At 41.5% G+C, this 24,309-nt stretch overlaps 1 long non-coding RNA gene across 1 annotated transcript in view; it reads left to right on the top strand.

Moving 5' to 3' along the window:
* LOC309608190 overlaps positions 1-18,071 on the top strand; it is a 37,587-nt gene extending 19,516 nt beyond the window's left edge. The window contains exon 2 of the long non-coding RNA XR_014232714.1: positions 123-18,071. This is a non-coding gene — a long non-coding RNA (uncharacterized lncRNA). The remainder of the gene's footprint in view (positions 1-122) is intronic.
* The last annotated feature ends 6,238 nt before the right edge of the window (positions 18,072-24,309 follow it).

The following is a 24,309-nucleotide window of genomic DNA, read 5'->3' as shown; positions in this document are numbered from 1 at the left end:
TCAGTAATTGTGGCTCACGGGCCTAGTTGCTCTGCGGCATGTGGGATCTTCACAGACCAGGGCTCGAACCCGTGTCCCCTGCACTGGCAGGCAGATTCTCAACCACTGCGCCACCAGGGAAGCCCCCACCATGATAATTTAATCCGAGGATTTATTCCAATCATGGTGGAGGGATTTTAGGGTGCTTAAGGTTTTCTTAAGCATTTCCAGGTGGAGTTTAAAGGTATCCTTGTATCTGGAAGAGAGAGAGGAGACCTTACCTGCAAATCTAGATAGCCTTTGATTTGATGCATAAATGAAGAGAAGTTCAGATGATCTCATGGACTATGTTCTCTCAGGCATCCCCACGTCTTAATGAGATGGGTCTACAACCTAGTGGGATGGATCTTAAAACTAGAATTCCGAAGAAGAGGACATTTTTGGGAAAAGGAGGCGGAGTAATACAAGTCAAGGAGATAGACAGCTATGTTAAAATTCACAAATCTGCTATGGAAAGGTTTCTGGAAAACAAGTGAGTGAGGGGACCAGGACAGGAGGGAGGATGTGTTGTGGTCAGAGAAGGCTGTGTTCTACTAGAGGACATGGACGGTGCCACCCAGATGCAGATAATGGGAGGTGCCAAGAGCAGAGTGCCAAGAGAAAGTGTTGGGAAGATCTTAAAAAGGAGTGGGGAAGCAGTTATCACTGTGATGGAAAATCATCTTTTGATCTCAAGTGAAAGGAAAGAGGGAAATGCCTCAAGTAGATCCAATGGTTAATTTGCGGGTTTTATTTAATTTTAGCCCCTGGTACTGATTCCTATATCCCTTTTAAATAGTAGGGGACCTGATGTAACTTTAAAAAAATTAAAAATTGGCCTAGCTTGAAGTCATTTTTAAGAAATTTAGTATCCATTTAAAGCCAAAGAAGCACAGAGGAGAGAGTATAAAGTCTGTTGCAAATGTGTGCACTCTGACTAAGACTAATATAGATCTCAAGAAATCCCCTCTCTTAACTCAATACAACACAGCCTTCTTGTGGTTTCGGCTCCTTCCCCAAATGACATTAGAACCACCCACGTCAGAGGGTGGAAGCAAGAGGTGCAAGAAGCGGGATATTAGCAGAAGGCGTGGGATCAGCTTGGAGATATTTGGGCATCCTTGTGAGCATTCGGTGGCTTGTTAAGCTCCAGGAATTGGCTGTGCTTTAGCCTCCTGCCTTTCTGTACTGAGCGACAGATCAGCTGGCTTGCTTTCCTTATTTATTAAGTAGGGTCATCCTCTTGGTGTCTCAGATCCTTTGTGTCATTCTCTTAGTCAAACGAAAGATCTGTATGGTTTAGAATTCATCTGCAAATAGGAAAAGAACCCAAGTGGCAAGCCAATTCCTTGAGCAGCTCCGACGCCTCACACAGGATGCTTATGTGGAAAGTCCCAAGTATCCCTTTATTCAATAGAAGTCAAGTGATGTCTCCACCTGATTTAAAAAAAAAAAAAAAAAAAAGGTAATGCAATTGAAATAAATCAGTATTCTTACACAACTCAGAATTGTATTTTAGAAATAGAGACAAAAGATAAACGGTAAATCAAACATGAATATCATGTGAATATACATACAGAAGAAGAGTATCAAGGAGGTCATAGTCCTGACAGAGTGACCAGCTGTTCTGGTTTGCGTAGGACTGAAGGGATTCCCAGGACATGGAGTGTTCAGTGCTAAAACTGGGAGAGTTCTAACTAAACCAGAACGGTTGGTCACCCTGGTCTACGATGAGTGAGGTTAGTGACAATGCAAGAGTCAGAAGAGATTTTTTTGTGTGGCCAGCACTAACTACACAGTCAGAGAGAAGCCTAGGAGCTGATCTCCATGCTGTATATTTGAAGGATGATATACAGAAAGTAGAGCGCTCACACTCCTGCTTTGCTTTTGTTCTGTCTGGAAAGAAGAATGATCTTCAGGCCAAGAAGAATAAAAGCAAAACTGGTTAAGGGTCTACCAAAGCTCAAGATGGATGTAGAGTTAATAAGAATTGACCTAGCTGTTTGAAATGAAATCAAGAGTGCTAACCCAGGAACTTTGAACCTGAAAGAAACAGCAATAGAAACTACCAAATCCTGTGGACAGTATTTAGAGTTCTCAAACTTGAGTGTGCTTGATGTCCTCCTGGAAAGCTTGCTAAAGATGCAGCTTCTGGGGCCCCACCTTCAGATAATCTTATTCGATGGGTCTCAAAGTTGGAGGTCTGCAGCCTCAATAAACACACCAAGTCATTCCCCTAAAGGTGGACCTTTAATGTCCACTCTTAGAGAAACACTCTTTTAAAGAACATTGGTGAGCAACCAATTGGTGAGCAAACAGTTGGTCAACACCAACAATTGGTGGACAAACAAACAAAAAGAAAAGATTAGAGATAAAAAGAAAAAAGAAATATATGGATGTCTATATGTGCATGTAGGCACACATACATGTTTAAATTTCAATTAAGAAATTTCTAAGATGGATTTCACAAATCCATCTTAATGAGTGGCTTAATGAGCCACTTGCAGGTCCTGTCAGATGCAGGCGATGCCTCTCTGGAGGACAAAGCAGCTGGTACTGGCAGAGGCCACACTTGGTCCTCTGATGTCCAGACTCTCTAGAGGCCTTTGGGCTGAGCACTCTTCAGAACCATCTGTTTGGAGTCAATGCCTCCACCCAAAGGAATGAACTTCAAGGTAAGAACTGAAGACACCCTGGACAACCAAAGCTTAATATATTATCACTTGGGTGTATTTTTGTCATCAGTGGGCCAGACAGTTGCAGGTATGCAAATCAGAGTTCTGGAAACCACACCACTGAAAATGCCTGGGCTGGAACCTCATCTCCACCCAGACAGCTTATATTCTAATAATGGCATTTCCTTCCTATCTGGTTGCTAATTCTCTGAGATGCAAACAAAAAAGAAATGAGAAAAAAAGAAATGGTCTGTCAATTAGCTCTATGGAAAAATTCCTCCAATTAAGTGAAATAAATCAGACAGAGGAAGACAGATACTGTATGACATCACTTATATGCGGAACCTAGAAAATACAACAAGCTAGTGAATATAACAAAAAAGAAACAGACTCACAGGTATAGAGAACAAATTAGTGCTTACCAGTGGGGAGAGGGAAGGGGGGAGGGGCAAGATGGGGTGGGGAATTAAGAGATACAAACTATCATATAAAATAAGTTACAAAGATACATTGTACGACACAGGGAATATAGCCAATATTTTACAATAACTATAAATGGAGTATAAGCTTTAAAAATTGTGAATCACTATACTATACATTTGTAACATATAATATTGTACATCAACTATACTTCAATTTAAAAAAAAGAAAATTCCTCCCAAATTAAGATTTGTATCTCTTCTTAACTTTGGTTTCTGAAATAATAGCTAATATGTGCGTCATGCTTTATTTCTTAACTAAGTCCTTTATGCATGTTATTATATCTTTATCCTCTCACCAGCCCCATGAAGTAGGTAGGACAGAGAGTTTAATGACACCTGGGTCCTCTAGGCTGAGAAGGGGCAGAGCACAAATAATCAGAGCTGAGACTCAACTCAGTCTCCTGATTGCAAATCTGAAACCACAGCCCTCTGAACTGGACAGTCATCCCCTTAAATCCTTCGGGGAAAAGGGGAGCAGTGCAGGTTACTGAACGAGCTAATTCCTCCATTGAAGAAATGGCTCAGACAGTCGTGGCTGTTCTCCTGATCACCGTTATATTTGTGTTTGCTTTTTCTTAAAATTAACTTCATTATGTTCCTGAGTGGCGGATGCCAATGTGTATCTGCAGGGAATTACAATTCTGGGCTGGAAGGAAGCTCCCTCTTGGATGCCTTGCAAGACCCATCAAAGAACCTGATGGAAATTGAGCCTGTCATTAATGAGACAGGGCAATTTGGCACAGAGAAAACAATCTTCTAAAATGACTGTGTCAGCAACCTCATTGGACTCCCCACTGAAACAGAGCAGGGACCTGTTCCCAGAGGGCAGGGGCCACGTGGTTACACATTTATATGCTCCCTGGTACCAAGCACAGTGCCACAGACAGAGTGGGTGCCTAGGAATGTCTATGAGATGAACAATTCAGGATGGGTACATGATTTGTGAGCTAGAAAGAGGTGCAGAGAACAGAGCCAAAGAATAATAAATTAAGGTCTGAGGGTTTTCTTCCCAGCTCCAGCCTTGTAAGAGCATTTTACTCTTCTTTCTCACGGGTAAAGTGCTTTAGTGAAGAATAGGACAAGCTAAGCATTTATTTTTCAATAATCTATACAAAATCTGCCAGAGGTGGGTAAGCAAGCAAAGCAATTAAACCACTTTAACAACAGAGGGGAAGCAGTCCAAATTCAAAACTGAGAATCCTGGCTAGGAGAAAAAGCAGTTTAGATCACTTCCCTTTGGAAAATGATCCCACTGGCTAACACAAGGTTGACTATGTTTAAGGGTTAAATGCATTACCAGCTGGCAAACGACCTTCTGGAGAGAGAAAGAGGAAGCAAGGGAGGCCAATGCTTCAGAAGTAACTTATTTAATAAAAATCATCTCCCCCTCGCATTTCTGACACCACCGGGCAGTCACACCATCCTGCCTTGGGTCACCAGACTTGGCTCCGTGCGAAGTCAGAGGAAATTATAGAAATCCATCATGGCTGAGTTTTCTGAGCTGGTTATTACTCGTTGCTTTTTATCTTCCAAACGGTCCCTAAATTTAATTGCTTCGTTGTAATGGATTAACCTCTGAGGTCCACAGTAGCATTCATATTGTGTTCAAAGGGAAAGTTGCAGTTTCTGAGCTCGGTGGAGGAAGTTTCATGAGACCAAAACGTCCCTGCTCAGTTCTGGGTAACTCTGACAGTCACTTGTCTGCAGAGGTCACACAGAAGTCCAGGCAAGGAGTAACCCCAAGAAGACTCTTATTTGACCTGAAGGAATCAGTGCACGCCCTCCAAACTGATTTCAAGATGAAAGAGGAGTGGACAGTGACCATGGGGATTGTCACTCTGCAAATAGATATTAAAAACACTTGGGCTTCCCTGGTGGTGCAGTGGTTAAGAATCTGCCTGTCAATGCAGGGGACATGGGTTCGAGCCCTGGTCTGGGAGGATCCCACATGCCGCGGAACAACTAAGCCCATGCACCACAACTACTGAGCCTGCGCTCTAGAGCCCATGTGCTACAACTACTAAGCCCACGTGCCACAACTACTGAAGCTCACGTGCCTAGAGCCTGTCCACAACACGAGAAGCCACCGCAACGAGAAGCCCGTGCACCGCAACAGTGGCCCTCCCATGCCACAACTAGAGAAAAGCCCTCTCGCAGCAATGAAGACCCAATGCAGCCAAAAATAAATAAATAAATAAAATAAAAATAAAAATTAAAAAAACGCTGGTTTTCGGGGAGGATTAGCCACAGGTCCTACTCTCCTGCTTCATTTATGCCTCTACCTCGTCTAGACCTTTCCCATCAGCAAGCACACAGGCTCTACTATCTCCCATCTATAAAAAGGTGCCTCTCTTGGCCCCAGAATCTTTGCTATTCTTTAAAAACAAAATTCTTACAAGTATAACTTACATTCCCCTTCCACTCAAACGTCTCTTACCAGTGACCAACAACCCTCATGGAGTCAGGTTCCATAGACACTTTTTTTGGTTCATCTTCATCACCTTGGTAGCGGCATTTGATACAGGGGACTGGGCCCTACATCTTGAAACATTGCTCCCTCCTAGATCCCATGAAACCCACCCTCCCCTGGTTTTCCTCCTACCTCTCTGGCCGTTCGTTCCCATGTCCCTTCTCTTGTTCTACTCCTTCTACTTACCTCTCAATGTCAGGTTTTTTTCCCTGGGCCCTCTTCTCATTTCTCTCTATCCTTCTTTCCTAGAATTTCTCATCTGTCCCTATGGCTCTAAATGCCATCTATACACTGATGACTCTACAATGTACATCTCTAACATCTGACTTCTTTTCTGAACTTCAGACCAGCATATTCATAGTTTATCCGGCCCAGATTTAAATTCTTGAGGATTCACCATCTCAGGAAATGAATCCTACCCCTCTTACCTCTAATCCACTGGCCTGTCCCGTTGCATCTGCCTCCAAATTATATCTCATTGGGTTCTGACCCAGGGATTAGAGCAGAGGAGAAGTCTTCTTAGAGTATCTGGAAATCATGTTCAATTTTCATATATGTGTTGGAATTGGAAAGGCAAAATCAAGAGGGGTCGCGCGTGGAGCAGATATATCTGGCTTGAGTTCAGGGCCTGTGAGCACAAAGTTTGGGAGACAAGCTTGGAGAAAACAGCATACTGCAGTGGTCACTTCTGCAGTGTCCATAGCCAACCCTCCCTCCTTCTTTCATTCAACCCATTTCTTCTACAAATATTCACACAATACCTTCTGTGTGTGCCAGACACAGTCCTGGCAGCTGGGGGCATAAGATGGAGAACCAAGGGAACACAACCCCTGCCCATATGGAGCTACAGCCAAGTGAAGGAAATAGATATTAACAAACACAACAAATGTTGTATTTCTTTGATTCTAGAACATTATCAGTTGTAAGAAACACTACTTCACCAAAGGTATACGTAAGCTGTAAGACGCAGCCCAGTTCAGAAGCCTTAAAATATTGGGGAGGAGATATGGCACAAAATTGTATAATTGTGAGACATGTTATGAAGAAAAAGTACAAAGCACTATGGGAGATGATCACAGGGTGTAGGTGGGACTAATTTAGACTGTGGGAGTCATAGAATCCTTCTTGAAGGAGTGATATTCAAGCTGAGATATCCTTCCTTGAAATTCCCTTTGACTTCCGTGTTACTTTGAGGAGTCACTGGAGCCTTAGGTGGTAGATAGTTTTGACATGGGAACACCTCCATCGTATTTAAAACAAATATCTTTTAAAATAATGTAAGGACATTTTAACACATTCTCTTCTCATATGTTTGAAGAGACTGAGCATCATTTGATGATAAAGCAAGAGTAAGTTCTCTGCCCCAAGCTCAATCTTGCCAATCTTCATCATGCCAGGCAGTTCACTTCATAGGGATGGTCTGAGCAACAAGGATGAGAAAGAACAAAAAACTACAAAATATAAATGCCCACATACACCATCAATAATAATAATAATAACAACAACAATGACAACAGGCCATGTAGGACCAACCAACCACATCTTCCTAGTGTTGGTGGTTGGTGACCCCTCAAACCTATTTCTCACTCATATAATGATCAGCAAAACCCCAAGTGTGACTCTGCCTAAGACTTTTCCTCAGTTCCCTTCAAACCCATATGGACGTTGAGGTAAATCTAATCCACATGTTTCTGATTCATTTACACTTAACTCATCAAAATGTTGTTTTCTAACAGCTATTTGATGGCCAAGAAGTCATTCTTAAAGCTCTTTTCTTAGAAATAGGATGTTGTGGTTTGCAAAGAGAAAAAAGGCTGAGCCCCTAAAGGTTTAAATTCGACTTGAAACTAAGAAATGGTGAAGTTTGGGCCAAATCTGGTCTAATGCTTTCTCATTATTCTTAAGAACCTTTCTGCCCCAGTTGGTTTTTCAACTCTCGGTTCAGTGTGAAAATGCTTGGACTAGGCAGGGTTGCTGGTCCAGGATGGCCTTTGAGATGAATTTGAACTAGAAAATAGGATGTGTTCAAAAAGGATGTTTTTCTGTTGGCTCATTTTTCCTCCCTTGAAATTCCCTTTACCTCCATAATTTACAGTAAGCCTCTTGTCAGATAAATGGCAGCTCCTTGACTCACCCTGGGGTGCTCCCCCTAGGGTCAGGCTACTCATGGTACTTGGAACCACTGCTTCTTTCTTCGTTTCCCCTTCTCAATGAAAGCTCTGTGTCAAAGCTTTCAAGAAAACAAAAATCCTGGAGCATGAAGAATTTCATGGCCCTGCAAAGAAACAGAAGATACGTTAGATCAAATTTAGGCTGATAAACTCACCAACTCCCTTTAATTTGACTTTAATTGAAATGACCCTTGTAAGGAGGACTAAAAATAAACACTCATTCATGGTTTTGCTCTGGAATCCCATAAAATCTACATGAATACACTACTTCTGGTTTACTGTAGCTTCTCAAGACACCCTGCCCAGATGGATTCGATTCCTGCTATTTGGAATTAAGGCAAACCTTTAGCAGCCCTCACAAGCATAGAAACTCTGATCTTCCTCCATGTTTGTTTCTCTTTGGGCAGCTTCCAGACATGGGCCATTGGACACACGATACACTAGTAAGATGAGTTTATGAATTCTCTCTGGTGAAGGAGCAAACTGTGTAGTCTGGCAGCAGTAACTAGGACACAATAAATGTCCAAAAAAATATGTGTTGAATTAATCTCTATCAACAAAACTCAGTGGGTCTACAGACCTAGTGGAATAGAGAAGAGGAAGCATATTCATACTTTGCACAGCAAAAGAAGAAATTGACCATGTAGGGAGGGAATGAAATGAGGAGAAATGCAGAGAGAAGGTACCTAGTTAAGTCATTCTGCAACCCCAGCCATTGGCTTTTCTCCCGATATCATAATGGTATATAAAATGTGTACACACACACACACACACACACACACACACACACACACACCGGAATACTACTCAACCATAAAAAAGAAAATACTGAGATTTATGACAACATGGATGGACCTTGAGGGCATTATGCTAAGTAAAATAAGTCAGACAGAGAAAGACAAATACTGTGTGATCTTATTTATATGTGAAATCTAAAAAACAAAAAAACAAACCCCACCAAACTCATAGAAAAAGGGACCAGATATGTGGTTACCAGAGGTGGGAGGTAGCAGGCGGGAGAACTGGATGAAGGTGGTCAAAAGGTACAAACTAGCAGTTACAAGGTAAATAAGTCCTGGGGATGTAATGTACAACATGATGACTATAATTAACACTGCTGTACAGTATATTGGAAAGTTACTAAGAGAGTAGATCCTAAAAGTTCTCATCACAAGGAAAAAAACTTTCTTCTTTTTTTTTTTTGTATCTTTATGAGGTGACAGATGTTAACTTATGGTGGTAATCATTCTGCAATATATGTAAGTCAAGACATTATGCTGTACACTGTAAACTCATACAGTGCCATAAGTTAATTATATCTCAATAAAACTGAAAGATAGATAAATAAATAAGTAAATAAATGCCAGCAGTTACAAAATTTTAAACACATATATTTTCTTTTATTGAAGTAGAGTTGATTTACAATGTTGTGTTAGTTTCAGGTGTATAGCACAGTGATTCAGTTATATATATATAAATATATATATATATTTTTTGAGGATAGTTCCCCGTGCTATACAGTAGGTCCTTTCTGGTTATCTATTTTATACATAGCAGTATGTATATAAACATATATATATTTTATGTGAGATAAAAGTTTTTGTCTTTTACTGATATCGATAAATATAGATGGGGCAAATTAAACAAAGCTAAAATTAGTGATAAAAGTGTGGGAGAAATATCAGTTCTTGAAATGGGACAAAACTTGAATCAAAGTCTATCAATAAACTCTCATGAATTTTTATGTTTGTGAATTCTTTATGGAATGTGACTGATATAATCTCTGTCAAAAATATATGTATAGGGCTTCCCTGGTGGCGCAGTGGTTGAGAATCTGCCTGCCAATGCAGGGGACACGGGTTCGATCCCTGGTCTAGGAAGATCCGACATGCCGCGGAGCAACTAGGCCCGTGAGCCACAACTACTGAGCCTGCGCGTCTGGAGCCTGTGCTCCGCAACAAGAGAGGCCGCGACAGTGAGAGGCCCGCGCACCGCGATGAAGAGTGGCCCCCGCTCGCCGCAACTAGAGAAAGCCCTCGCACAGAAACGAAGACCCAACATAGCCAAAAATAAATAAACAAACAAACAAAAAAATGGCATTAAGACAAAAAAATCATACTCAAGCTAAGAAATTCATAATAGAACTATAAACAGACCTCTGAATAATGAATGTGCAATCTGATTATAAATTTAGTGTATGGCCCAGAGCCTCTGTTCACCTGTCCTATTCCTTAGGAATTAGTTGCTCACAGCACATAGCTCAGAGCTAAGCACCTTAACAGGTAATTGAAAAAAGGCCTGACTCTTGACCAAGTTGTTAAGCCAAATTAAGCCTTTATCTGTATTTCTTTCATGTACACACACACACAGACACACACACACACACCACAGAGACACTCACATCTGTAGTTAGATTAATGCCTCATTTATCTGACATTATTGTTAGTACATTTCCCAAATAAATAAAGCTCACCCACTGAAAGTTATATATTTTAATTGGAATCACAAAACTTTCTAAAAGAAAATACACACTACTCAAACTTCTTAAACATAAAATTCTCAATATAATATAAACTGTAAACAATGAGTCATGATGGTTCTAATTATGAACATCAGTCATTTTACTGGGCCCTCAGACTCTGTTGAGGATTTTTTAGCAATCCTCAGGCTATTTATTATTTTTAAACTGCATTCTGAACAGCTGAGGCAGTGAGACCTCTCCTCCTCCTTCAGTGCCGTGCATTTGATGGCAAATTTTGCCTTCAGAATAAAACCTGAGGGTTGATCTCTGAAGACAATAGGTGTTCTGCTTGGGAAAGATACAGGTGAGGTTGAGTTTGAGATAGTATTAAAATAAATAGTTTGGTAATTCTAGCCATCACTCCCATTCAATTCTTAGGGAAACAAAAAAATCAGCTCCACCCAGGAGTAAAACACAGTGAAGGTTAATATCCCCAAACGGAAGTCCTCTTTATTTTGCTCCTTTTGGGTTGCCCAGCCTGCCCATGCAGGGTACCCCATATGGAAACATGTGCCCTGCCCACGTAAGCAGAGTAGGGAGGCTGTCCTCCTATTTATGAGAGGGGACCGTTAGGCAAACAGTCCTGTACAAAAGCAGGGGAACCTTAAACCAAGGATCATCCAATGTGGAAGGAAAGCTGATTCCATAAAAGGGAAGGATCGGGTGAATAAAGAGATCAACTGTTATTCAGAGAACAGAAGTGACATTTTAAAAAAAAGTATAATTAGTATTTGCAGAGAGTTTTAAGAAGATAATGCATTCAGAAATGGAGAACAGGGTGCTGCAAAAAAGAAGCATTCAAAGAACAAGAAGGAGTTCCTGGAAATTAAAACATAATAATTTTCAAAATATAACAGTCACACCAATAACAGAAACAAGGTAGTTGTCTGGAATCTATAACTGGGCAAACATTCCATAATATAGAGCAATACAACAAAGAGATGGAAAATGTGATAGGAAAATTAAGAGACCATGGAAGAAAAATCTACTAAATCCAGTCTATGTCCACTAAGAGTTTTAGAAGTAGAGAACAGAGACAAGGGAGAGGAGAAAACAATCAAAGACAGGAGGGAAGGATAAACGTTCCCTGAGCTGAGGAATGATAAGAATCTCCAGCTTGGAAGGGGCCCATAAAATCTCAGAAGAATGCCTAAAAAGATCCCACCTAAAGGTACAAGAGATTTCAGGATTTTGAAAAATAAAGAGAAAGGCTTAAAAGCTTCTGAGAGCAAAAGCAGTTTTTATAAGGGAATTTAAATCAGAGTGACATCAGACTACGGTTACAGTAGATGCTAGAAATCAATAAAGCAGTGCAAACACAGAGTTTGGAGACAAGAAGGGACCCAGAAAATGCACCTATGTATCATAAAGTAATCTGGGGGCTGACACTGCTAGTTTCTTGCCTTCTTTACCATTTTCTTAGGAAGGGGGATATCAATGTACTCAGCTAAAATTATTCACATCACCAGACTCCCATGACACTAAGAGTGAGCACATGACCCAGTTCTGGCCAATGAGTGTAAGCAGAAGCTGATAACTGGAACTTCCTGGATAGTTTTTTCAAAGGAACAGAGTCAATAGCCCGATATTCTTTGTCCATTTGTCCCTTTGCTCTTCCCCCTGCCTGCTTCTCAGAATGTGGACTTGATGCTTGGAGGTTCACAACCATCTTGTGACCAAAAGGACCACAGTTTACATAATAAAGATGCTAATAGAGAAGGGTGGAAAAAGCCTGGATCCTTCAGGAAAAATAAAATCATAAAAGTATTAAAAGAAATGTGGGGAAAATTTTTAAAATAGTCTTGGGGGAGAAAGGACCATTCTAAGTGTGACACAAGATGCATAAGCCATAAAAAGAAAGATTAATATATTTGATAAATTAAAACTTTAAAATTACCGTATGGGAAAAAGAACCTCATAAAAAGTCAAATCATTAAAGACAAACTGTGAAAAAAAACATAGCTGCAATTCTTATCATAAAAAGATAATGTCTTCAATATATAATGAAATCCATACAAATTGGTACAGAAAGAAAGACTTGACTCAAAGAGAAAAATAGGCGAAAGATAAGAACAGTTCACAGGCAAAAGAATACTATCACCCTTGTATGAAAAGATGTTCAACTCATTAAAAGATTAATGTAAACTAAAACTATGGTGAAATACCATGTAGATATAGATATACAGATATATAGATATAGTCTTGTTCAAGCGTGTATATTCATAAAATATTCTGGACAGATAAGTAGGAAAATTGTTCCTGGAAAGAGGAAGTGAATGACTAAGAGACAACGATGGTGGAACATTTACTTTTCACCATATACCTCCTTTTATAAATTAAACGTTGTATTTTGAGGTAATTGTAGGTTCACAGGCAGCTTTAAGAAATAATACAGAGGATCCTTGTATCCTTTACCTAGGGTCCCCCAGTGGTAACAATTTGCAAAACTCTAGTACATTATCACAACTGGGATATCGATGGTTATACAGTCAAGACACAGAACATTTTCATCACCACGGGATCCCTCTTGTTGCCCCTTTACAGCCACATCAACTTCCCTCTCACCCACAATCCCTCCTTAGCCCCTAGCAGCCACTAGTGGACATTTCAAGAATGTTACACAAATGGAATCATATATTATGTAAACTCTTCGAATTGGCTTTTTTCACTGGCTTAATTCTCTGGAGATTCATCCAGGTTGCTGCGTGTATCAATAGTTTGCTGTTTTTATGGCTGAATAAGTTTCATGGTACAGCTTTCACTCATTGAAGGATATAGGATTGGCTTCCAGTTTGGGGCTATTTTGAATAAAGCTGCCATAAACTTTCACGTACAGGTTTTTGTGTGAACATCAGTGGTTTTTTTCACTCTGGGCTAAACGCCCAGAAGGGTAGCTGATGGGTGATATACTAGTTGCAGTTTTTCTAAAGAAATTGCCAAATTTGTGGCTGCACCATTTTACATTCCTACCAGCAGTGGAAGAATGATCTCGTTTCTCCACATCCTCTCCAGCATTTGGTGTTGGTATTTTTAATTTTAATTTAACTGATATATGTTTAGTAATATCACATTGTGGTTGTAACTTGCATTTTCCTAATGGCTAATGATTGTTGAACAGCTTTTCAGGTTCTTATTTGCCATTTGTATATCCTCATTGGTGAAATGTCTCTTCCTGTCTTTTGCACATGTTTTAATTGGATTTTATTTTATTTTTTACTGTTGAGTTTTGAGAGTTCTTTATATATTTCAGATACTAGGCTTTTGCCAGATATGTACTTTGTAAGTAATTTCTCCCTGTCTGTAGCTTCTCTTTTTATTCTCTTAACAGGGTCTTTTGCTGAGCAAAAGTTTTTAATTTTAATGACATCCAATGTATCATATTTCCTTTTGTAAATCATACTTTTGGTATCAAATCTAAGAACTCTTCTCCTAGCCCGAAATCCTGAAGGTTTACTTCTATGTTTTTTTCTAAAAGTTTTATAATTTTATGTTATATATTCAAGTCCATTATTCATTTGAGATATTTTTGTGTAAGATATGAGGTTTAGGTCAAGTTTCTTTTTTTTTGGAGGGGCCATGGATGGCCAATTGTTCCAGCAGCATTTGTTTAAAAAGATACCCTTCCTCCTTCGAATTGCTTTTGCACCTTTGTCAAAAATCAGTTGGGCATATTTGTGCCCATTTCCCTAATGGCTTTCATTGATGTACGTGTCTGTCACTCCACCAGTACTACACAGTCTGGATTACTATAGCCATACGATAAGTCTTTAAATCAAGTAGACTGATCCCTCCCTGTTTATTTTTCAAAATTGTTTTAGCTATTCTAGTTCCCTTGCCTTTCTATATAAATTTTACACTTGATCTTAGCCAAAAGGCCAAGAAGTCATTCCATATGAATTTTAGAATAATCTTCTCTATATCTACAAAAAGCCTTCCTGGGATTTTGATAGGGATTGAATTAAACCTGTACCTCAATCAATTTGAGAAGAATCAACATGTTTACTATGTTGTCTTCTTATACATAGCGTGATATTTTTTCTCCATTTATTTAGATAATCTTTGATTTCTTTCATTAGCATTTTGTAGTTTTCAGCACACAATTTCTGAACATGTTTTGTTAGGTTTACATCTAAGTGTTTCATTTAGTTTGAGTGATTTAAGTGGTATTGTATTTTTCATTTTGTTGTCCATGTACTCCTTGTTAGTGTATAGGAATACAACTGATGTTTGTATGTTTATCTTGTATCCCACAAGCTTGCTGAAATCATTTATTAGTTCTAGGAGATTTGGGTTTTTTGTAGATTCCTTAGGATTTTCTACATGGACAATCATGTCATCTCCAAATAAGAACAGTTTTATTACTTCCCTTCCAATCTGCATGCCTTTGATTTCATTTTCTTGCCTTATTTCACTGGCTAGCACTTCCAGAACCACGTTAAATAAGAGTGGTAAGAATGGACATTCTTGTCTTGTTGTCACTCTTAGGGAAAGTGTTCAGTCTTTCACCATTAAATATAATGTCAACTGTAGTTGAGGTCTTTATTAAGTTGGAAGTTCCCTCTATTCCTATTTTTCTGAGAGTTTTTATCATGCATGAGTGTTCAATTTTGTCAAATGCTCTTTCTGGATCAATTGATATGATCATGTGATTTTCTTCTTTAGCCTGTTAATGTGGTGAATTACATTGATTACATTCTGAGTATTGAAGCAGCTTTGTATCCCTGGGAGGTACAAATGACAAAGATTATTAATGCAAATAGGTTGTGGTATCTTTGAGCCTCACCTAAAGTGTTCGTTCTCTGAGCTCCACCACACTTTCTCTCCTGCTGAAGAGGTGGTCAAGGCTGGCTGTAGTGGACACCGATCCAGGCAAAGATCACCAGGCCGTGGTGCCAGCAAGTATCACAGGGAAGCAAGCATGCTAAAGAAGAAAGTGCTGTGGATGCACCAGGCTGCGGGGAGGAGGAGTAAGGAGGTATGCCCACCATGACAAGTTTGCTGCCTGCAGATACCAATGGGATACCAGCCTTCAGCTGGCCAACAATTCCTACTTGAGAACAATGTGGCTGATTAATTCTGACTAACTTTGCCCATAAACATGCAAAGCATGAAGGGAGTATGCATCCAGCTATCAATGGAATGCAGTACTTGGGCAAAGACACTCACATCAGCTTACTTTGCCTTGCTACATTATAAGAATATATTCTGCATTTTTATTTGTGTGGAACAAATTGTCCTCAACAAATCCCAGGCTTTGTCACATTAATCTAGTGCTCAGTCATAAAAATACCCATAGACCTTGAACACTACTCATAGGCTAGAGTAATGCATCTGTGAAAGATGAAATTTAGAAACTATTCCTTTTAGCCCAATATCTGTATAACAGTTAAGCTGCCTAGAGAAAATAGGCAATATTTTGTGTGTGGAGGATCTCTCTCTGCACCTAAGACCCCAAGGGAAGCCAGAAAATAGAGTCAAATCTCCATTTAGAAGCAGAGGCCATCTGTAAATCTACTTCTTTCACAAGAGTCATCTAGAGAGGACTTTATATATGTCTAGTGAAAGTGGGAAAAAATTGTCCAGCATTTTAGATGGAAAGCGTTCCATTTTTTGTCTATTTTTTCTTCCTTAGATCAGTATTTCTCAAACATGTTTCATTATATCTCCCTCTAAGGCATCTTTTAGGACATTTCTTTCCTAATTGTCCCCCTCCTTCCATGAAATTTGGATACCACAGATATATTGTTTAGTTTGATGGGTAAGGTTGAGTTTTGGGGGGCCAAAGTTATTGTAATATCTAATTCTCTCCCAACCAATTTTTCCCCCTGGGGAGCAATACTGCCTTGTTAAGAATGCATATCTTAGATAAATGAGTATTTAGATTCTTCACAAAAGCAGAAGAAAGGAATATTCTAAAACCACTTTTAAGGTTGCTCCCATATCCTATCCTCAGAATTGCAATGACAATTATTCTCCTTTATCTGGATTCAAGTATACATACTTTAGTCCAGAATCAAGTAAAAAGAGATTTATTATAATCAAAGAAATGTCAGGGAAGTCAGCTTCAGGAAGTCAGTTTCAGAAAGTCCTAAAAGACTGGGAAAGTCACGATCAGGCAGCTACCTTCTCCTTAACCTAGTAAGTTCTAGGTGAAGGCTCTCACCTGCTTTTGCCCAGTGCTGTGTGTCTCCTGCAAAATCCAAATGCCTAAATCCTTCGTCCACACAAACTTCCAATGTTCCTTCACTGTTATGTTAAGGATGAGGGGTAATAGAGGGTGAGTTATATGGCACCATTTATTGCAATATGTGATGGCTGGACTCAGATGAGATGTTTAAGTGGACAAGCTTCACTTAAGACATTATATAAAACCTGGCGTTATGTCTTGGACTCAGAGTCCAACAGATTTTTGGTACATGAACCATGGCATATTTATCAAGGGTGGTTAACTGCAATGTGGTATTGAAGTTGGGTATCTGATTCACCCACATTAAAGATTTCTTTCATTCAATTCTTTTGGACTTGAGCAGCCATAACAATGATGTCAGGTAGCAGGAAATCTAAAGCTGTGTGGTGGCAGCTTAGCATGTCAGGGTACCAAGGTTTGCCAGGGAAGACAGTTGCTGGGTTTGAGGGCACCTCTAACAATCTCTCCACAAACTGGTTTAATGAGGAGTCTCAACTCATTGGGAGATAAACCTGAAACAGTCTGCTTTATTGAGTATCTGCCACCAACCAGGCTCTGTGGACCTGACCTTCCCCCTGGAACGCCACACTACCAACCATAGCTGAGATGGCAGCATACATGTCCCATCACCTTCAATTATCAAAGCAGTCTCATTTCAGCTCTGTGAGAGTCAGTGCTGTCAATGTAAAATCTCCAATTCCATATTCAAGGGGAACATTTCTCTTTCCACCTTCCAGACCTCAGGGTAGGCTACACTGGGAGCTCAACTGGCTTAGCCAGGGGAGGGAGAGTGAGACATGGTCTGCTCTCACACATCTCCTCCTTCCCCTTCTCCACTCTCATTTTGGGGTGGAGAGCAGAGGGTTAGAAGGTATATATATCTTCTTACGTGACTGCTCACAGTGAGCTTTCAGACTTTTCCCAACTTCATCTTGGTTGGTCCTACCTGCTGACTTGGCTCATTATCTATGAACTCAAAATGGTCAGGTGGTGGTTCCAACAACCTTGCTGATAAGGGGCTTAATTTAGAGATGCTCTGCTAGGCATAGGTGGTCTCTTGAGAGATGAAGCCACCTCTTTCACTTGTCGTCCAGCCAATGGATCCACCTACTTGCTCTGATATTCCAAAACTATCAATACTTTGATCTCTGGAAAGACTATGGCCCCAACTCCCAATTACCCTTCCCAACCCCAAATGTGGGGTCCATGACACATATAGGATCTATTTCCCATACTCTCAGGAACTATAGAGAGGCAGTCCTTGTCTCTGCCAGCAGCACACTGTACCATCTGCCCCCAGGGTTCTTTCTGCCTTTCTGGTCACCCTGGTATGGCTTCTCAAGTCTGGTGACTTGCTGTCACAACCAGGGAATTAAACGTCTAACTTCTTCTACTTGCTGGACTTACTTTCAAGGGATTACATGAAAACTTATGAGGGATTCTCTTGAGGTCTCCATCCTTTGGCTTCAGAAAGTAAAACTTCCTTGGGAAGGGAAAGGGAGGATGGTTTGAGAGGCTCATGGCACTCCCTCGAGTAGGAAGTCTCATTCCACCCCCCATGGCCCTCTGATATCTACTGGAAAGAGGGATGGAGAGTAGCAGAAGCCACGCCTCTTGGCAAGCCCGATGGGAGTGTCTGATCCATTAATGATGTGAAAACAGGATCTCTCTTCCCCGGTACATGGCTTCTTTCCAAGTCTCTTGGTTCTTTTTCTTCCACAGTGAGAGCTTGCAAATATGGCTTTGGGTTGCTATGCTAACAGATCCGGTCACCAGTCCACCTGACCTCAACTCTATTGCTCAATTCCAACTACCTCAATCTCTGGGTCTCAGTGCAAATTTTCAAGAGAGGGAGTCTGATTGGCTCCGCCCTGAACAGACGTTCACTACAGTTTCAACCTAATGTGAACAAAAGAGCAGGTCCCCACGTGAAAACACATCTTCGTAGTCCCACTCATTCACCAGGGTCAAGTTAGAATTACGGTATCATCACATCAACCAGATTGAGGCATTCCGGAGAGCAAGAGGTAGAGTTACCAATAATTCTCCAGGGACAATAGCATACTTTGGGACTGTCCTGAACAAACTAATATATATATTCATCCAACCCAGAGGAATTGCCAAAGAAGGAAGAGTGGGTAGACAGGTGTACCAGGTACACTTACTATGTAGTGAACCACAGATTAGTCAACAAGCTCCCTGAGGGAAGGAAGTGTGTCTTTTACACCTTTATATGTTGGAGTCTTTCACGGTGTCTGTCAGATAGGAGACACCTAATGAATATCTGTTGCATAAATGAAAATATAACAAGCTCCAATATCTCAGTGAAAAAAAATGTAGTTAATTTTAACATGTGAACATGGAATCTTTTTTCCTATAAAACGGAAAAGGTTCATATTATTCTGAGAGATACTTTTATAGTCTTGCTGATCAAGTTGCCTATACAATGCAATGAGAATTCTGAAGCTTGGGAAAGTACCCTGCTTAGAATTTAGCCTAAAACATAACCTGCACCAAAGCAGCATCTTTTATTTCTAATGAGACTCTTTCATTTACAGCATTTGTCATTCTCAACTTTTTATGGAATTTCAGCCCTTATCTACAGGGTTATATTGGCAATCCTATGTCAGGAATTTAGGCAGAAATGTGGTCTCCCTCCCCTGTGGTTGGACACCCTCTGCTGCAGGATAATAAAACAGAGCAGAAAAAATGGAACATGGCCAGGGTTGGTGGATGAAGGGATACAGAAGAGAGAAGTAAGAGAGTAAAAGTCAAGAAGACACCCAAAGACAGGAGTAAGTCCACAGCCAGGAAAGAATTGAGAACAAGCTCTGAACATCATCTCTGATGGGTACCAGGTAGGTGGTACCTCACAGTGCTTGTGAAAGCTCACCAACTCCCGGCTACCTTCCTTCTCAGGGACTTCCAGTTCCTCTCCCATGTAGGCTTTCTTCAGGTATCTGCAGCCCTTTCCATACACCCATCTAAAGCCATCTCCAAGGGCAACATCTTTGGAACCAGCAGAGGCACCCACATGTGGCTGGGCTGACCACCCTGCCCTTCCTCCACCCAAGAATCAGAGTGTCACTCTCCTTATAGCTGTTAATATGGCCTTGGTCCTCCAGTTCTGTTCGAGAAGGCATCTCTGACTCCATAACAAAAATAATAACTGTCAACTCTGTGAAAGGAAACTTTCTTTATTTTGGAGCATTAGACCGTTATCTTATTATATATTATTTTGTTTTAAATGGGTTTATATTTAATGACTTTCTACAAAAATTAGAAGTGATTTGCGTAACAAGAGAAAGAGAAGAGATAAAGGGGGAAAAAAAATACATCACCTCCTCCCCCAACTCTCCTTTCATGTTTTGAAGCTACATTTTTTAATTTATTTAAATTGTCATAGATACATTTTGTGGTTGATTCTTATACTTATGAATGTTCAAGTTGCTTTATCTTTTTTCCTCTTAAGACTATATAATTTTAATTAAAATATGGGCTGACTAATGTGGATTTCTCTGGGAGGAAAACCCCCCTCCACCCCCTGATCTTGTTCTGTGGGAGAAGCTCTAATGCCAAGCATTTCCCCTCTCTGGGTGGTTGAATCACAGACATAAAGCCTCAGAGTATTTAACTTGGCTTTTGAGAGTCTCCTTGCAAACTTGAACTTAATGAGGACAGGAAAATTATTACAGAGGTGTTCTTGATGGCGTCCAGAATGAAGGCACATTTGCCATTGGCCAGTGACGACAAGGTTTACCCCACTCTGTGTCACTGCCAACCTCAGGCTCCCAGAATTTCCCTGAGGCCTAGTTGCCTCAAAAACCCAATAAACAGTCCAGATTGCTTATTGGAGAGGGGCTCTGCTTCTCCCCCACCACTCACCATTGCCCTGGGTGGCATGACCACCCTTGCTTTTAGGTTGGGAAAATGGCAAACTCAGGACCATGTGTATGGAACGCACTGAATTATCCCCTGTGAGAAGAAAACAGAGAGAGAGAGAGAGAGAGAGCGAGCCTCAAGAAATCAGTTAATCTGGGAAGGAGAACATGAATGCATTTATAGCGTAAGGAAAATAGAAGGGTTACAGGTTTGGGTGGGTTTTTAAGATTTCAAAATATTTTTTGATGGTTTACGCCCACACGATACCATGTTTTAGACCACAGGTTGGCAAACGCTGGCCTGTGGGCCGGATCTGGCCGGCCATCTGTTTTTATAAATAAAGTTTTATTGGAACACAGCCACACCCACTTGTTTACACATTGTCTATGGTTGCTCTTATGCTCTAAGGCTGAGTTGAGTAGTTGTGACAGAGACCATGTGTGCCACAAAGCCTAAAATATTTACTATCTGGCCCTTTGCAGAAAAAGTTTGCCAACTCTCGTTTTAGACCAACATGGAGGCACAGTCTCATCTTCCTAATTTAACAGGAGGACAGTTATATATCAATGCAAAAGTAGAACCTAGGACCCTCCCTTGTAGCTTATGATCACGTCATTGTTTTTCTGCACCCACGAGCATGTTCTAGAGTGGAGGTAAAGAGCAGCATCCCTCCTCCATGCTCACCAGGTGTGTAACTTTGGGCCAGCCCCTTAACCTCCCAAGTCCCAGTTTTCTCATCCGTGTATGGGGGATGAGATGGCAGATGGGATGGCGATTGCACCTCGCTCATAAGGTTGTAATGAGATTACGTGAATGAACACACCCTTTGTATTCATGTCAAGAGTCAAGGACAGTGCCTGGCCATAATGCAACCTCCACGCACATTGGCTGTTGAGTGGTCCTTTTTCATTGCCGAGCCATCTCTCAACACCCAACATCCACGAGACATGCATTTCTCAGAAAAGGGGTAACAGGAGAACACGGAAAAGAGGTAGTCACCCATTGGCAATTTGGCAAGATCTAAGTTCCTACCTCTTATTTATTTTTTCTAAAAATCATTCATAACCATCCATGAACTGGATGTTCTAGGATATGGCCTGCAGAATAGCTCCTATAAAATCCAAACTAACAGTGAACAAGAATGATAATACTTATTTGCACTGGAATCTGCTCAATTCAGTATCTCCCTGGATGCAGCTACTACAACTCACTCTCATGCCCCAGTGGGCTCATTGTTCCTTAAATAGACTCACCCCTGGGCTCAGCACCCAGCTCTCTTCAAAGGGCTCAGTAAATCAGTGGCTCTCCACACGTACTCACTCGTGTGCCACAAAGTCAGATGCACAGGGTCTGGGCTGACCTCGGTTTAAAAACAGGAAAGCTAATCAAGTCATTGCTCCAAGGGAATCCAAAGAACACGGGAATAATTTGCCCCAAACACCCAGCGCTACGTTGGCCCTCCACAGAACAGCTGAATCAATTAGCCTAATTAAAAGAGGTGGAAAATTACTCCCGCAAATAAGTTGCCATGAAAGGCATGTCTTAATTTGGCCTAAGGGAAAGCAAAGAGCTCGCCCCTGTGTCTTGCCAGAGTCTATGAATGGGGAATAATTGGCAATTTATGCATGTGTGTATTTAAGGCCATGGTACAAATATGTTTTCGTTGACAAGCAGCTGAGGCTTTCCCTGGTATAATTGTGTGTGTTGGCTGAAACTCCGCGTGTGTACCGTGGGTGTACATTTGGGGGTCTGGGACAAACCCCACTGTGGGGAGCCTTGGCTGGGGCCAAAATCGACCCCTGGGAACAAGACCTCACATCAGCCCAGTCAGCCTCTGCTTCCTTCTCGGGGGACGTTTCCCAGCTCAGCAGACTTTGCAGGGAGGGTCTGAGGACTCTACTGCAAGCATCCTAGAAAGACAAGCTATGAAGTTAAAAAGTAAAATGAAAAAGGGTGCCTTCATCCCATGGAATCCCATTAGGAATAATGCTGGAGAAGTATATCTCTGAGTGTAGGAAGGTAATCGAAATTACTTGATAAGAAAAAACCAGCTGCATGATGGTCTATGTCAGCATGGATGTAGACACCTCGTTCTTCCATCCACAACCCAGCATCCAACCTCTGGGACCGTCCCAGCCCTCTGCCTGCCCCCAGCCCAGCCCCATCTGCAGGGAGAACTCCGAGACCCCTGCGTGGCTGAGAGGGCTGTAGGTCCTTGGGATCCTCAGAAAGGGACGTCTACAAACCCAGCACAGCTGTCTCTTGCCCGTGTTGGCCCCCCTCGGGCAGTGTAACTTTGATATGCTTTTTTTTTTGAAGAAGAAAGAAAAATGTCTCTTTTCGATGTCTTTCTCAAAGATCTCTTCCCCAACAGGGATGAGGACTTGAACGAAAGAAGGCTATGGGGAAGAAGAAAATCCTTGCTATACTTGGGTAATTGAAAAATTAAAATATTGAAATAATCACAGGATGCGAACGTCTCCCAACACCCTCTTTCTAGGTTCAGGGAAGGACCCAGAGCAGTGTGGTTCTGAGCCGAGGGGCAGGACATGGGATTCTCGGTCACCCTGGCTTCCTCCTCCCTCAACACCCCACCCCCACCCTGTTTTCCTGGTCCCTCCCAAACAGTGCGCCTCTTAAGCCCCTACTGTTTGCCAACTTTTCCTTGTGAACCCAGCTCCTCTCCACTGTGGGTTTCTGGACCCTGGACTGTGTCTTACACTTAGCTGGGGACGATAAATGATTGGCTAATGACCCAGAATGGGGGAGAATCGATAGACCTAAAGGATCCTTGAGAAGAGGGGGCTTGAGGTGATGGAGGGACCCAACAAACACAATCTTTTAATTGATCCAGGACTAGGGCTGCATGCCCTGTGGATACCAAGAAAATCAGTCCCAGTCCCTCTGTGCTGTGACAGGGCTCAGTTTTTGAGATATTACCTTTAAGAGGCAGTAGAGCTTGGGGTTAAGAGCATCAGCTCTGAAACAAGCCAGAGGGAGGGAGGAAGAAGGATGGAAGGGTGGAAGGAGGGAAGGAAGGAATGGGGGGTGAAGTGCTAATACCAGTTCCATACGAGCCATGTGCCGTGCCCTTTACAGACATTATCTCACTGAAGCCTCCCCTCAAACCTATGGAATTTACCATCCGAAGAAGAAGGGAATTTTAAAGAGACCCCTCTTTCTAAAGCTCAGAAGCCATATCATTAAACGTCCCATTTGATCTGTAACCCTCAACTCATCTGGGACCCTCACCCCCATCCCCGAGCATATTCCATCCTCAAACCCCATCTCACGCCTAAGAAGAGGCTCAGAGATGGGTGGGAGGGAGGGAAGTGTCTTCCTTCTAAGTTATTCGATCATTTTTTTTGTTGTTTTTTTTTAAACTCATCAGTTACAGAGGAATGACATGAGAGGAAAACCAGCTGATTTTTTTTTAAATGTCATCCATTAATCTTATCTTTTTTAATTAATTAATTAATTAATTTTTAAATTTATGGCTGTGTTGGGTCTTCGTTTCTGTGCAAGGGCTTTCTCTAGTTGTGGCAAGCGGGGGCCACTCTTCATCGCGGTGCGCGGGCCTCTCACTGTCACGGCCTCTCTTGTTGCGGAGCACAGGCTCCAGACGTGCAGGCTCAGTAATTGTGGCTCACGGGCCTAGTTGCTCCGTGGCACGTGGGATCTTCCCAGACCAGGGCTCGAACCCGTGTCCCCTGCATTGGCAGGCAGATTCTCAACCACTGCGCCACCAGGGAAGCCCCTATTCGATCATTTTTAAAAGCTAACACTTTGAGGATTTTCTTTTGGTGTCATAAACTGTAGTGTGAGTGCCCAAATCTCTACCTTGGCTACCAAAGCGCTGAGTCAACTTACCATATTACCCACTATCATCCCCATTATACAGAT

This window comes from Balaenoptera borealis (assembly GCF_965194805.1).
Source record: "Balaenoptera borealis genome assembly, chromosome: 12".
In the NCBI taxonomy this organism is placed as follows: Eukaryota; Metazoa; Chordata; class Mammalia; order Artiodactyla; family Balaenopteridae; genus Balaenoptera; species Balaenoptera borealis.
Note: the sequence above shows the minus strand (reverse complement) of the source record. Positions and strands in the feature narration are given on the sequence as shown.